The sequence below is a fragment of the Lissotriton vulgaris genome, chromosome 8 (assembly GCF_964263255.1).
Source record: "Lissotriton vulgaris chromosome 8, aLisVul1.2, whole genome shotgun sequence".
Classification (NCBI taxonomy): Eukaryota; Metazoa; Chordata; class Amphibia; order Caudata; family Salamandridae; genus Lissotriton; species Lissotriton vulgaris.
The window spans coordinates 1,485,033,035-1,485,046,830 of NC_141696.1; positions in this window are offsets into that span (position 1 = coordinate 1,485,033,035).

Here is a 13,796-nt window from a genome sequence, read left to right on the forward strand (position 1 = left end):
GGCACAGCGAGGCCTCTGGGCCCTGGGGACTGTCCACGCTTTCATGGTTTTGTCTGCCATGGTGTTGCAAGGAGGACGCTATGAAAAGTGATGCATCACTGGTTTTCCCCAGCGATGCGCTTCTTTTCACATATGTAGCCCTGATTCTGCATTTCCTCTCCTCCTGGGACTCTGCCTGATCATCCTGGCTGTTGGGGGGTTTGGTGAGGGGGTTGATCTGTGCTGCACTTGTCCCTGGCAGCTCCATTCTGCATTCCTCTGTTTTTTCATTTTTTTTCTTCATTTGAGGTGGTTTTATTGGCGACTTGTGTCTCTAGAGGCAAAAAAGGTGAAGTTCTGCTAACGTGAGTTTTTTGCATGCAATATGCCCTTTCATCAGTTTTTACCCGCTAACGTCAGAATTTGGATCACTTTCACACTAGTGTTAGTGTCAGTTTTCACCGCGGCTACCTGAAACTATCGCCATGTAGTGGTGTATTGTAAATACATCGCAAACAGGGTCATAGTTTTTGGTGATAGGCCGCGTTAAGAAAACTGCTGCTAACTAACGCTAACTCTAGTTATCGGCAGTTTTTGTAAATATACCCCAAAATGTACAAAAGCGTTTTCTAAATATTTTTAAAGTGGGTTTGGTGGGGAGCTGAAGTAAGGATGGAGGAAGCACTGGGAAACAAAGCAACGGGGATGGAAGAAACGAGGGGGGGTCATAAAGCAACACAGGGCAGGCAGGGGACAGGGAAACACTAGAGGGAGGGCGGAACATGCGAAAGCAACACAGGACGGGAGAGGGTGAGGTGGATGTACCCTGAAGAAGCACATGGGTGAATGCCACAGGGAGGGTGAGGAGAAGCATGAAGGGTCGAGCAGCAGCATGACTGCGAAGATATATACAAGAGTGAGACAGCTCCAAAATACAAGCACTCTCTGTGAGTACTACACAAAAGGAAAAAGCAGTTCCCTGATATGGAGCACAGACATTAGACAAAAACACAAATGGTTAAGACACTATGCTCCATGGGAGGGACAAACAATGAATAAGAAGCAGGCAAATGAGAATGACAAGAAAAGCCAACCAATGATAAGCCATGGGTGGGCTCCAAGACCCTTCGCTCATAGTAAACCACTATATACCTCGCAGCAGACAGTGCAAGCACTGTTTAGTATGTTCGATCTAAAGTGGAGGTCGTCAGTCTGGAGAAAAGGTGATGAATAGAAACACTCCTGTGGAGAGGAATAGAAGAGGATCACTCTTGCTGTAAAACATGGAATGGTATTACTCTTGTGATTATGAATGGGAATAAAGCACTCTAGTACAGAAAAGGAATATAAGTACTTGTGGTGTGAAAAAGAAAACAGGAATTTTTACGAGCTATGGAGATTGTCACACGTGCGGAAGAGCGGAAGGGAGCACACAAATAGGGAAGAATAGAACAGGAGCACACTTCTGCGGAAGAGCGGAAGGGAGCACACAAGTAGGGAAGAATAGAACAGGAGCACACTTCTGCTGAAGAGTGGAAGAGAGCACACAAGTGGGGAAGAACAGAACAGGAACACACTTCTGCTGAAGAGTGGAAGTGAGCACACAAGTAGGGAAGAATAGAACAGGAGCACACTTCTGCGGAAGAGCGGAAGGGAGCACACAAGTAGGGAAGAATAGAACAGGAGCACACTTCTGCTGAAGAGTGGAAGAGAGCACACAAGTGGGGAAGAACAGAACAGGAACACACTTCTGCTGAAGAGTGGAAGGGAGCACACAAGTGGGTAAGAATTGAACAGAAGCACACTTCTGCTGAAGAGTGGAAGGGAGCACACAAGTGGGGAAGAACAGAACAGGAACACACTTCTGCTGAAGAGTGGAAGGGAGCATACAAGTGGGTAAGAATTGAACAGAAGCACGCTTCTGCTGAAGAGTGGAAGGGAGCACACAAGTGGGTAAGAATTGAACAAAAGCACGCTTCTGCTGAAGAGTGGAAGGGAGCACACAAGTGGGTAAGAATTGAACAGAAGCACTCTTCTGCTGAAGAGTGAAAGGGAATGAAGAACAAGGAGGGGTTTGGCCCAGTAGGGAAGAGGGTAGGTAGGGCCCGTTAATACCAAAGGAAAGAGAATTTACCTATGCCTCTATACACATGCTCACAACATTTAATGTAATGAAAGAGTAAACCACACTGTTAGTCGACTCAGACATTGATTTATGTCAGTTATTCGAAAATCATGAATTATTCACACTTTGTGGCAAGAGAAAAATACATAGTCAACTTTACATTGAACACACAAAAAGAGATTTTTGCAAGGGAAAAAGCAAAACAACCAACATATGAATGAGTGTGTGAATTATAGTGAACAAAACAACAACAAGTTCATAACATTGTACATAGTGAATAAATTGTGTCAAAACAGTGAACAACAGTTTTTCCAGGGTTATAATGGGATCAGGGGTACGTCTTACTCAATGCTTGCCCCACTGCCTGTAACACTATTAATTATGAATTTTATTCTTGTACAGGACAGGAAATAGAACCCAACATGAATTGGGATATGCCAAGAGATTTGGGCAAAACAATAATGCTGAATGCCAACGCGTTTCGAATACCGATGTGTGAGTCATCGGATTCTCATCAGGGCGTGGAGTGAATCCATTGGAACTTATGCACCAAAATGCTGTGGTCGATTGGGTCTTTTGTTATGTAAAAAACAGTCATCGTAAGCCGTGGAAGTCAACCTCTGCTTTTAGGAGCAGCCGCTCCGAGGTCGAGGCTGTGAAGGCCCAGTTTTCAATTTAATGTCCCCCTAATTGGGATTTGTGTCCAAAACGGATCTTCGCCGTATTCGTGGATTCGGACCCTCAGGGCGTCGGGTCACCCGTTCGCTAGGACGGATTCGTCTCTTGTTAAAAGCTAATTCCTCGGTTGTTGAGTAACCGCTCAGTGTGTTTGGATTCTGGAGGGCACTGTAGCGGGGAAGAATACAACAGGAGCAGACTCATGCTGAAGAGTGGAAGGGAGCACACAAGTGGGGAAGAACAGAACAGGAACACACTTCTGCTGAAGATTGGAAGGGAGCACACAAGTGGGGAAGAACAGAACAGCAACACACTTCTGCTGAAGAGTGGAAGGGAGCACACAAGTGGGGAAGAATTGGACAGGAGCATACTTGTGTGGAAGAGTTGAAGGGAGCCCGTTAGCAGGGAAGAATAGAACAGGAGCACGCTTGCACGGAAGAGTGGAAGGGAGCACACTAGTGGGGAAAAATAGGACAAGAGCACACTTGTGCTGAAGAGTGGAAGGGAGCACTGTAGCGGGGAAGAATACAACAGGAGTACACTTGTGAATAAGAGTGGAAGGGAGCACACTAGTGGGGAAGAATAGAACAGGAGCACACTTCTGCTGAAGAGTGGAAGGGAGCACACAAGTGGGGAATAATAGAACAGGAGCACACGTCTGCTGAAGCTTGGAAGGGAGCACACAAGTGGGTAAGAATTGAACAGAAGCACGCTTCTGCTGAAGAGTGGAAGGGAGCACACAAGTGGGGAAGAACAGAACAGGAACACACTTCTGCTGAAGATTGGAAGGGAGCACTCAAGTGGGGAAGAACAGAACGGGAACACACTTCTGCTGAAGATTGGAAGGGAGCACACAAGTGGGGAAGAACAGAACGGGAACACACTTCTGCTGAAGAGTGGAAGGGAGCACACAAGTGGGGAAGAACAGAACAGGAACACACTTCTGCTGAAAAGTGGAAGGGAGCACACAAGTGGGGAGGAATTGAACAGGAGCATACTTGTGTGGAAGAGTTGAAGGGAGCCCGTTAGCAGGGAAGAATAGAACAGGAGCACGCTTGCACGGAAGAGTGGAAGGGAGCACACTAGTGGGGAAGAATAGGACAAAAGCACACTTGTGCTGAAGAGTGGAAGGGACCACTGTAGCGGGGAAGAATAGAACAGGAGCACACTTGTGCATAAGAGTGGAAGGGAGCACACTAGTGGGGAAGAATAGAACAGGAGCAAACTTCTGCTGAAGAATGGAAGGGAGCACACAAGTGGGGAATAATAGAACAGGAGCACACTTCTGCTGAAGAGTGGAAGGGAGCACACTAGTGGGGAAGAATACAACAGGAGCACACCTGTGCATGAGAGTGGAAGGGAGCACACAAGTTGGGAATAATAGAACAGGAGCACACTTCTGCTGGAGAGTGGAAAGGGAGCACACTAGTGGGGAAGAATAGAACAGGAGCACGCTTGCACGGAAGAGTGGAAGGGAGCACACTATTGGGGAAGAATAGAACGTGAGCACGCTTTCACGGAAGAGTGGAAGGGAGCACACTAGTGGGGAGGAATAGGACAAGAGCACACTTGTGCTGAAGAGTGGAAGGGAGCACTGTAGCGGGGAAGAATACAACAGGAGCAGACTCATGCAGAAGAGTGAAAGAGAGCACCCTAGCAGAGAAGAATCGAACAGGAGCACACTTCTGCTGAAGAGTGGAAGGGAGCACACAAGTGGGGAATAATTGAACAGGAGCACACTTCTGCTGAAGAGTGGAAGGGAGCACACTAGTGGGGAAGAATAGGACAAGAGCACACTTCTGCTGAAGAGTGGAAGGGAGCACACTAGTGGGGAAGAATAGGACAAGAGCACACTTGTGCTGAAGAGTGGAAGGGAGCACTGTAGTGGGGAAGAATACAACAGGAGCACACTTGTGCATAAGAGTGGAAGGGAGTACACAAGTGGGGAATAATAGAACAGGAGCACACTTCTGCTGAAGAGTGGAAAGGGAGCACACTAGTGGGGAAGAATAGAACAGGAGCACGCTTGCACGGAAGAGTGGAAGGGAGCACACTAGTGGGGAAGAATAGAACGTGAGCACGCTTTCACGGAAGAGTGAAAGGGAGCACCCTAGCAGAGAAGAAAAGAACAGGAGCAGACTCATGCAGAAGAGTGAAAGGGAGCACACTAGCAGAGAAGAAAAGAACAGGAGCAGACTCATGCAGAAGAGTGAAAGGGAGCACCCTAGCAGAGAAGAATAGAACAGGAGCACACTCATGCAGAAGAGTGAAAGGGAGCACCCTAGCAGAGAAGAATAGAACAGGAGCAGGCTCATGCAGAAGAGTGAAAGGGAGCACCCTAGCAGAGAAGAAAAGATCAGGAGCAGACTCATGCAGAAGAGTGAAAGGGAGCACACTAGCAGAGAAGAAAAGAACAGGAGCAGACTCATACAGAAGAGTGAAAGGGAGCAACCTAGCAGAGAAGAATAGAACAGGAGCAGACTCATGCAGAAGAGTGAAAGGGAGCACCCTAGCAGAGAAGAATAGAACAGGAGCAGACTCATGCAGAAGAGTGAAAGGGAGCACCCTAGCAGAGAAGAATAGAACAGGAGCAGACTCATGCAGAAGAGTGAAAGGGAGCACCATAGCAGAGAAGAATAGAACAGGAGCAGACTCATGCAGAAGAGTGAAAGGGAGCACCCTAGCAGAGAAGAAAAGAACAGGAGCAGACTCATGCAGAAGAGTGAAAGGGAGCACCCTAGCAGAGAAGAATAGAACAGGAGCAGACTCATGCAGAAGAGTGAAAGGGAGCACCCTAGCAGAGAAGAATAGAACAGGAGCAGACTCATGCAGAAGAGTGAAAGGGAGCACACTGGCAGAGAAGAAAAGAACAGGAGCAGACTCATGCAGAAGAGTGAAAGGGAGCACCATAGCAGAGAAGAAAAGAACAGGAGCAGACTCATGCAGAAGAGTGAAAGGGAGCACACTGGCAGAGAAGAAAAGAACAGGAGCAGACTCATGCAGAAGAGTGAAAGGGAGCACCATAGCAGAGAAGAAAAGAACAGGAGCAGACTCATGCAGAAGAGTGAAAGGGAGCACACTGGCAGAGAAGAAAAGAACAGGAGCAGACTCATGCAGAAGAGTGAAAGGGAGCACCCTAGCAGAGAAGAATAGAACAGGAGCAGACTCATGCAGAAGAGTGGTAGGACGTACTCTAGTGAGGAAGAATTGAATAGGAGTATACTCGTGCGCAAGAGTGGAAGGGAGCACTCTAGTAGGGAAGAACACATTAGGAGCAAATTGTGCTGAAGGATGGGCGGGAGGTCTCTAGTGGAGAAAAATAGAAGAGGAGCACGCTTGTGTTGAAGAGTGAAATGGAGTAATTTGGTGGGGAAGAATAAAACATGAGAGCACTCGTGCTGAGGAGCGAAGGGAGCAATTGTGTGATTCTGAATAGAAGGGGAACACTCTTGTGGTGAAAAATGGAATATGAGCACTCTGGTGGTGAGGAAAAGAAAACTCTACAGAATATTAGTGGCTCTACTTATGAGAAATGGAATGGGAGCAATCTTGTGAGGAAGATTAGAATAGGAGCAGAAGGGAAAAGAGAATCCTTATTTATTTTAAAGAAAGAAAAAAAAGCAGTTTTGTGAAGAGGAAAAGAAAAGAAACAAACTGTGAGGAATGGAGGTGGTTACTCTTGTCATGTGGAATGGAATGGAGGCCTTCATGTCTTGTGGAATGGAATGAGCATGCTCATGTGATGAGGAATGGAAGGGGGCTGTTACTCAGTGTGAAGTTTAGGGTACTCCTCTCTGGTCTCGCCCCTACTTCATTGTCTCAAGAGGAGACTGTCACAAGGGTCATGAGATGTGCATGATTTATGAGTGACATCTGAGGGGTTTCATCTTAGCACTTGTCACTGATTGGTATATATGCTTCTAATGTAAGGCCTGGCACGAGGAAGCGTGATAAAGAAGTAATGCTGGATTACTGAATGATATTACTTGTTACACTGAGCCCTTCTCTTCACAGCCATAGGCCCCTCCTTCCCTCCGTTGAGAAATTCTACTCATTTTGGCCTCACTCTCCCATCTGCTGCAGATACACCAGCACACCACACAGGAAACTGCAGAACAGGAAATTAGAGAGCAGCAAACACACACATAGCTATGGAAAACTACAACATAGCTGGGATATACAAACATGGACTGCACTTGGCTTATGTGCAATGACTAAGCAGTCCAAACTGCTCATGCTGATTTATCTGCCAGGAGATCTGCCAAAGACCAAAAATGTTATGCTATCCTACAACATACCAACACTCCTGCACCCCACCCTCCACTCTCCACTTTCCGCTCTCACAAGATAGTACAAGTCACCAAAATGTCAAACAGATCCAGAACAAACTCATCCAACGCACAATGTTTTTTACAAGTTAGTCAAGTGGCTGCTTTGCATATTACATTTACCAGAATATGCAGCTACATTCCTCCTTCCTTGGCCCTACATGTATTTGAGTGAATGATTAGTTACTTACTTATGTATTCTACCCCTCCTGGGGTATAGGCCATCAACCAGGAATCTCCAGCCATCTGTGTCCTAGGCTTTTCTTTATATCTGACTCCTGGTGTAACCCATCTCCTTGCAGTCAGCATCAAGGCCTAGGCACCAGGTGTTTCTTGGCCTTCCTCTTTTCCTTTTCTCTTGAGGGTTCCAGGTCAGGGGCTGCCTGGTGGTGTTTGCAGCTTTCGTTACTTGGAGCTCCAGATGGTCTTTAACTGAATGAAGGCAACTCTTGCTTTTGTTGCTTCGCCAATTCTTGCCCCAACGTCAGAGTCAGTGTCAACCTGCTTGTCTATGACACTACATAGGTAGGTGAAGGCCTCAACATCTTTCAGTGTATCGCCTGCAAGTGCGACTGCATTTTTGCCGGCTGTTTTAGTCTTCAGGATGTTGGTTTTTCCCCTGTGAATGTTGAGACCAAGTTGTGCTGATGTGACTGCCACATTGTCAGTCTTCTCTTGCATCTGCAGTTGGGAGAACAGGGCCTGTTTGTCTGCAAAGTCCAGTTCATCGAGCTGCATCAATGGTGTCCACTGGATCCCATTTCTTCTCCTTGCAGTGGAGGTCTTCATGATGCAGTCTATGGCTAGAATGAAGTGAAAAGGCGAGAGCAAACAACCCTGGCGGACTCCGGTCCTCACTAGGGAGGCTTCCATGAGTTGTCCTCCGTGGACCATCCTGCAGGTCATTCCCTCGTAAGAGTTTCTGATAATTGTTATTAGTTTTTCTGGCACACTGTAGTGGCAGAGCAGTTTCCAAAGGGTCTCCCTGTCCATGTTGTTGAACCCTTCTCACAGTTGATGAAGTTGACATAGAGGTGGAAATTCCATTCCATCGACTGCTCAATGATTATGTGGAGTGATGAAATCTTGTGTGTGTAGAATCGACCCTTGGCGAAGCCAGCTTGCTGGTATCACAACTGAGCATCAGCTAATTTCTTCATTCTGTTCAGGGGAATGTATGACGGTACTTAGCATGCCATTAGTACGCATGCTTTTAGTGCAATGTTTTTACATCGCAAATGGCATTAGTACGCATAATATTACTTCGGTAACCATTACTTCGCAAAAGCATTCAAAATATAGCAAATGTATTGTAATGCTCAGACCATTACTTTGCAAACCCCTAGTATGCGTACATGCCCCTACACTACACATACAAGTCGACACTACACTGAAACCTTTAACACTACACACCACTACTCTACCCAAAACCCTAACTCACTACCCCCAGCAAAACCCCCTACACTACAAAAACACAACACTACCCTGAACACTAACACTACTCCCAGCACAGACCCTACACATAGTGGAGTGGTGTGGCTCACTGGTTAGAGGCGGCAGACCCGTAAGCAGAGAACGGTCCGGGACCAGGGTTCAATTCCCGACGCGGCAGGGTCGTGGACCAGGGTCAAAACAGACTCGATAATTCTCGCCTCGGTGCCTACTCTAACCAGGGCACACACTTGGCAACTCTGGGCATTAAGCTTGCCTCATCTCTACAACAGCCCCCCACAGACGCCGGGGATGCCTGGTTTCACCTTGGAGATACCCATAAAGGGACCATCTCACAGGGAAAACCAGGACGAATTCCCCAGCGGTCTTCAGCGCCAGGATACTCCATGGAGTCGCAGTGCGCTTTACAAGTACACTTACATTTACACTACAAAAACACAACACTATCCTCAACCGTAATACACTAATACATTACTCCCAGGACGACCCCTACTCTAAACTAAACCCTAACTCACTACCCCAGCACAACCCACTTACACTACAAAAAACACAACACTACCCTGAACCCTAACAGTACTCCCAGCACAACCCCATACACTAAAAAAACACAACACTTACCTCACTCTCCTCGTGGTTCCTCTCTTCTCCTGGAACCATCCTCACGTCGTCTCCGATGGGCGGTGCACGTCGTTGTGAGGAAACAGCCTCAGTTTCCTTACAACGACGTGGATCGTTTTCGATTCAAGCATACCATTACTTCGCATGCGTAGTAACAACGTGTCACAACAGAGAAAGGTTCACTAACCTTACAACAGCGGGATACAGTAGGAGCGAGGATGATTCTAGTTTCTCCCTTCCACCCGTCACGGTACCACCTGAGAGTAGATAACCACACACTCAACAGAGGGGACCTTAACAGGGGAAGGGAAATAAAGGGAAAAATAAACCAAAACACTGTGGCAGCCAGAAATCATCTACTGCTAGGGTGGTAGGATTGATTGATACGCTTCCTTCTATGGTTTGTATCTGGAACTGTAAAAGGGAAACACAAGAAACAAACGTAAGTTATTATCCCCCCCTATGTCTCTTTCTATACCTATATATCTATATTCAATGTGTGTACTTACTATGTGTACTGCCACTTTTATCCAAGAATAAAAAGACACAAAAGGGGAAAAATAAAGGAATTAAAAGAAAGCAAGTCCTTCCTTGTTCCGTAATGCCTGAAACAGTTCTGGAACAGCAAAGTCACCAATCATCAAAAGGTAGCAAGACCTTTACTTATCTGACCACTGTCTCTTGGTCTTCTTTGTATGTCTTTGTGACTTCCTGCTGTCTGTATTCAAGGCTGCATGGAGACGCAATCCGAGCCTCTCAACGGCTCCACGAAAGAAAGGAAAAAACCAACGTGACAAAAACCCCCTCGAATAGACTGTCCCGAACTTGCCGCTAGTTCCTTTACCAACGGATTCAAGAAAGAAGGGTAATAATCAATCAGGGGAAGACGCTGCCATAGTTCACCGAATAGAAGCTCTCACCTTCCTTTACAGTGATAACGTTTCTGGCAACGTAAATCTCCAACGCCTCACTCGCAACTGCAGATAATGTTGGGGCCCCAACAAGCACAGGAAGCAAAAAGAATGTTCCGTTAAGGAACGAAATTTCATAAAAGTAACGTCCCGCGTTGCCCGCACTACTTACACTAGCTGCGGTACACGGATTCCAGCAACTCGGATCCCCGGCTGCCGGACTAAAGTGCAAAGGTCGTGGACGCGCTGGAGCGCATTTTCTTTCCTTGAAGAGGTTTCTTCGTGCCTCCAAACTCCAAATACAATTCTCGAGGTTCCAGGCATACGACAAAAGCCGTAGCGGTTTCCACCATTGATTCAGGTGACAAGCACCAGTTAGGAGTAGGGGAGGAGACTATAAGGAAAACCAGTGATAGGTAGGAGGAAGGAAAGAGAGAACAGACTACAGCTAGGTGTTCTGGGAGATGTAGTGCCTCCACTAACCCGTCTGCCTAACCCTTTTAAGCGATGGAATCATGACACAACACTTGCAATGTAACAACTTGTGTACTAATGGTACCCGTTGTAACATCGCAAGCGTAGTAACACTTGTGAAGTAATGGTATGCGCAGTAGCAGCCGCGCACTAAAGGCTGTTTACCGTTCAGGGTGACTCTGTTGAACCCTTTGCCTGGGATTGATGGAAGAGTTATCCCTCTGTAGTCTGCACAGTTACTCAGGTCACCTTTCTTGGGGATTTAGGTGAGATATTCCTCCTTCCAGTCTGATGGCCACTTTTCCTCTTCTCAGATCCTTCAAAACATTGGGTAGAACATGTCTACTGATGTTTCAGTGCCTCTGTAGGAATATTGTCAGGTCTTTCCCATTTCTCAGATGTTTGATGGCTTGCCACATGTCTTCCTTGGTTTGCCTGCTGCAGTCGATTGGCAAGAACTTGTCAGCTGGCTGTATGTCTGATGGACAATGTGGCACAGGCTATTTCAGCAGTTCTTCAAAGTGCCCCACCCACCCATATTCGTTGTTGGCCTTCATTAATCATGACTGTTTTTATCAGGTCTTTATGGCTTGCTGTATCTGCCATAGGGTGTTCTTAGTATGCTGTATAGTTCTTTCAAGTTTCCATGGCTTGCTCCTTTCTAGGCTTCTGTGGCAATCCCATTGATGATTCTTTGCTTTTCTGTTCCTAAGCTTCTCTCTGCTAAGCATGGGCGAATTTTGCGAATCTCGCGTTCGCGAATTTTGCGGATTTGCGAACTCGCAATCCGCAAAATCCGCGAATTCTCGCGAATTTGCCGGTTTTTTTTTTGTGTGTTTGCGCGGGTTTCTGCCAGTTCGCGAGGGTTTTGTACAATGTCGCAAATTGCGAACTTACCTGTCGGGTCGCAAGTTTCGCGAACTTGTTGTTTCTACGTGTCCAGCCTGTTTGGGACACTCTTCTTCATCACTGCCACTCTCTGTCACCACTGCCACTCTCTGACTACTCATGCCACCCTCTGGCCCACCCATGCCACCCTCTGTTTCATCACAGCACCCTCTGGTTGTCCAGTCAGTGTACATTATTGTGGCAACGCAAGCACACCTTCCCTGCCTCAAGTGACCTGAATTAATTTGGGGCTGATTAATGTGTCACAGAATATTTTTTTAGCTGGCACCTGCTTCCTTAGTGCTTCCTGATTAGTGAACTTTTGCACTTGCTAAGTGCTTTCATTGTTGCAAAATTAGTTACAACACCTGCCCTGCCCCAACTGACAATAATGAATTAGGGGCTGATTAATGGATTTGAACTGCCAGCCTGGCTCCTGCTTGTCTCCCTTAGCTGTAATTCAGGACCTTTGTGGCATATGTGTAACTATTCTGAGGTTCAGAGCAGGGTCACATAATAGTTGCAACTGGCAACTGAACTCTGGAGGGGCCCCTCAGCAAGCACTACAGGAAATGGCTACTAATGATGAGCCTGAACTTTTGAACCTGGTAAGTAGTTACTTTCAGTTTGCTAAAATCGTATTTCTGCAATTTTGCACTTATTCGCGGGGCGCGAACTCACGCGAACTCACGCGAACAGTGCGAGCAGTGCGAGCAAAATCCGCTGCTCGCGGATTTGCGGATTTTGCGGGAGATTCGCGAATCTCGCGGATTGCGAATTTCCCGAAAATCCGCAAAATCCGCGAGCGAAACGGATTTTCCGCCCATGCTTACTCTCTGCTTCCTTTTTGGTTTTGGTGTATTCGCCTTGAGCTTTCACTTTTTCTGCTTTTGTTTGTCTGGTGTTGACTGCAAGTTTCTTCTCCTTTGCTCTTGGATTTTGTGGAGAGTCTCAGTGGAGAGCCGTTCTTTATGCATGTGTTTCTTGGGACCCAGTACCTCCTGGCAGGTTGTTGTTTTGTTGATCTTCTTCCACTGACTTTCTACTGGGTCTCTGCCATCCTCTAGTTCTTGAAACTTGTTACCAAGGGTGGCTGAGTATTCACTGTTTGTGTGCATCTTTGAGGAGGGTGGTGTTATATCACTGGCTTTGGTTTATCGGTTCCATCCATGCTTTCTTGAGATTTAACTATAGACTGGCCATGGCTAGGTGATTGTCTTGTGCCACGTCCACTTCTCCCGTCACTCTCACATCCTGAAGGGACCTCTGAAATGTCTTGGCAAGGCATTCATAGTCATTCTGATTCTCTGCCGAATTTTCAGTTGAGACCCACGTTGCCTTTTGTATTCTTTTGTGTGGGAATACAATATCGCCTATTACCAGTCTGTTAAGGGCACAGAGATCTGCGAGTCTTTCACCATTCTTGTTCATGTCTCCAGGGCCATAGTTGCCCATGAATTCTACATACCCAGTGTTGTCGTTTCCAATTTTGGTTTTGATGTCCCCCATCAGTCAGAGGCGTCACTAGGGCTGGTGTCACCCGGTGCGGGTAACTCATGGTGTCACCCCCTCACGACTTACCGCATGGACCTCCTCCGCTCCAAGTCCGCCAGTGGACACAGATGGCAAATTCCCAGAGTACTGACATGACCACCACAGCATTTTCATGAAAAGTTGCGGCTGGCCAATCAGAACGTCAATTACGGCAGTACCATACCAGGTTTTGCAGTACCCCATTGGCTGACTGGAAAAAATGCTCTCTCAGCAAGTAATTTTTTTTATTTTTAGAGCATAACGGTCCAGATATCACTACCTTTTCTGAAAAATGTACCCCTTCATAAGCACACCAAGGACTTATTTCAACAAATATTTCTTAAACCTGCTAAACAGATTTACCATAAGTAATAGCATTCTTTCTGAGTAAAATCCTAACTTCTGCCAAGTTGTTTTTTTCAGTATCAGAGAACAGTTTCCAATGGGAATTAAAATGGAAAATCATTGCTTTTAGACTTCCCTTTTTTCTTGTACCAGTACCACGTTTAACAGATCAGTGGTAAACCTTTTAAGAAAGAGCCAAAGCAAGAGAGCTTGTTTTTTGGAACATTTCGTGCAGTCACACATAAACAATGTAGCGAACACCAGCTCTGAAATAAATCATGATTAGAGATCGCTCCTTGACACGTCTCTTTAAAGCGGAAGCTCTCCTTTTTAATAGCACTGTGTGTGTGACTGTCTGTCTCTTCTTGGGCCGGCCTTGGGGACTGTCTGGGGGGAAACTGCCATTAAAACGCAGGCTTTACACCGCATTACCATTACGACGCAGCTTTCACAACGCAAGTCGTT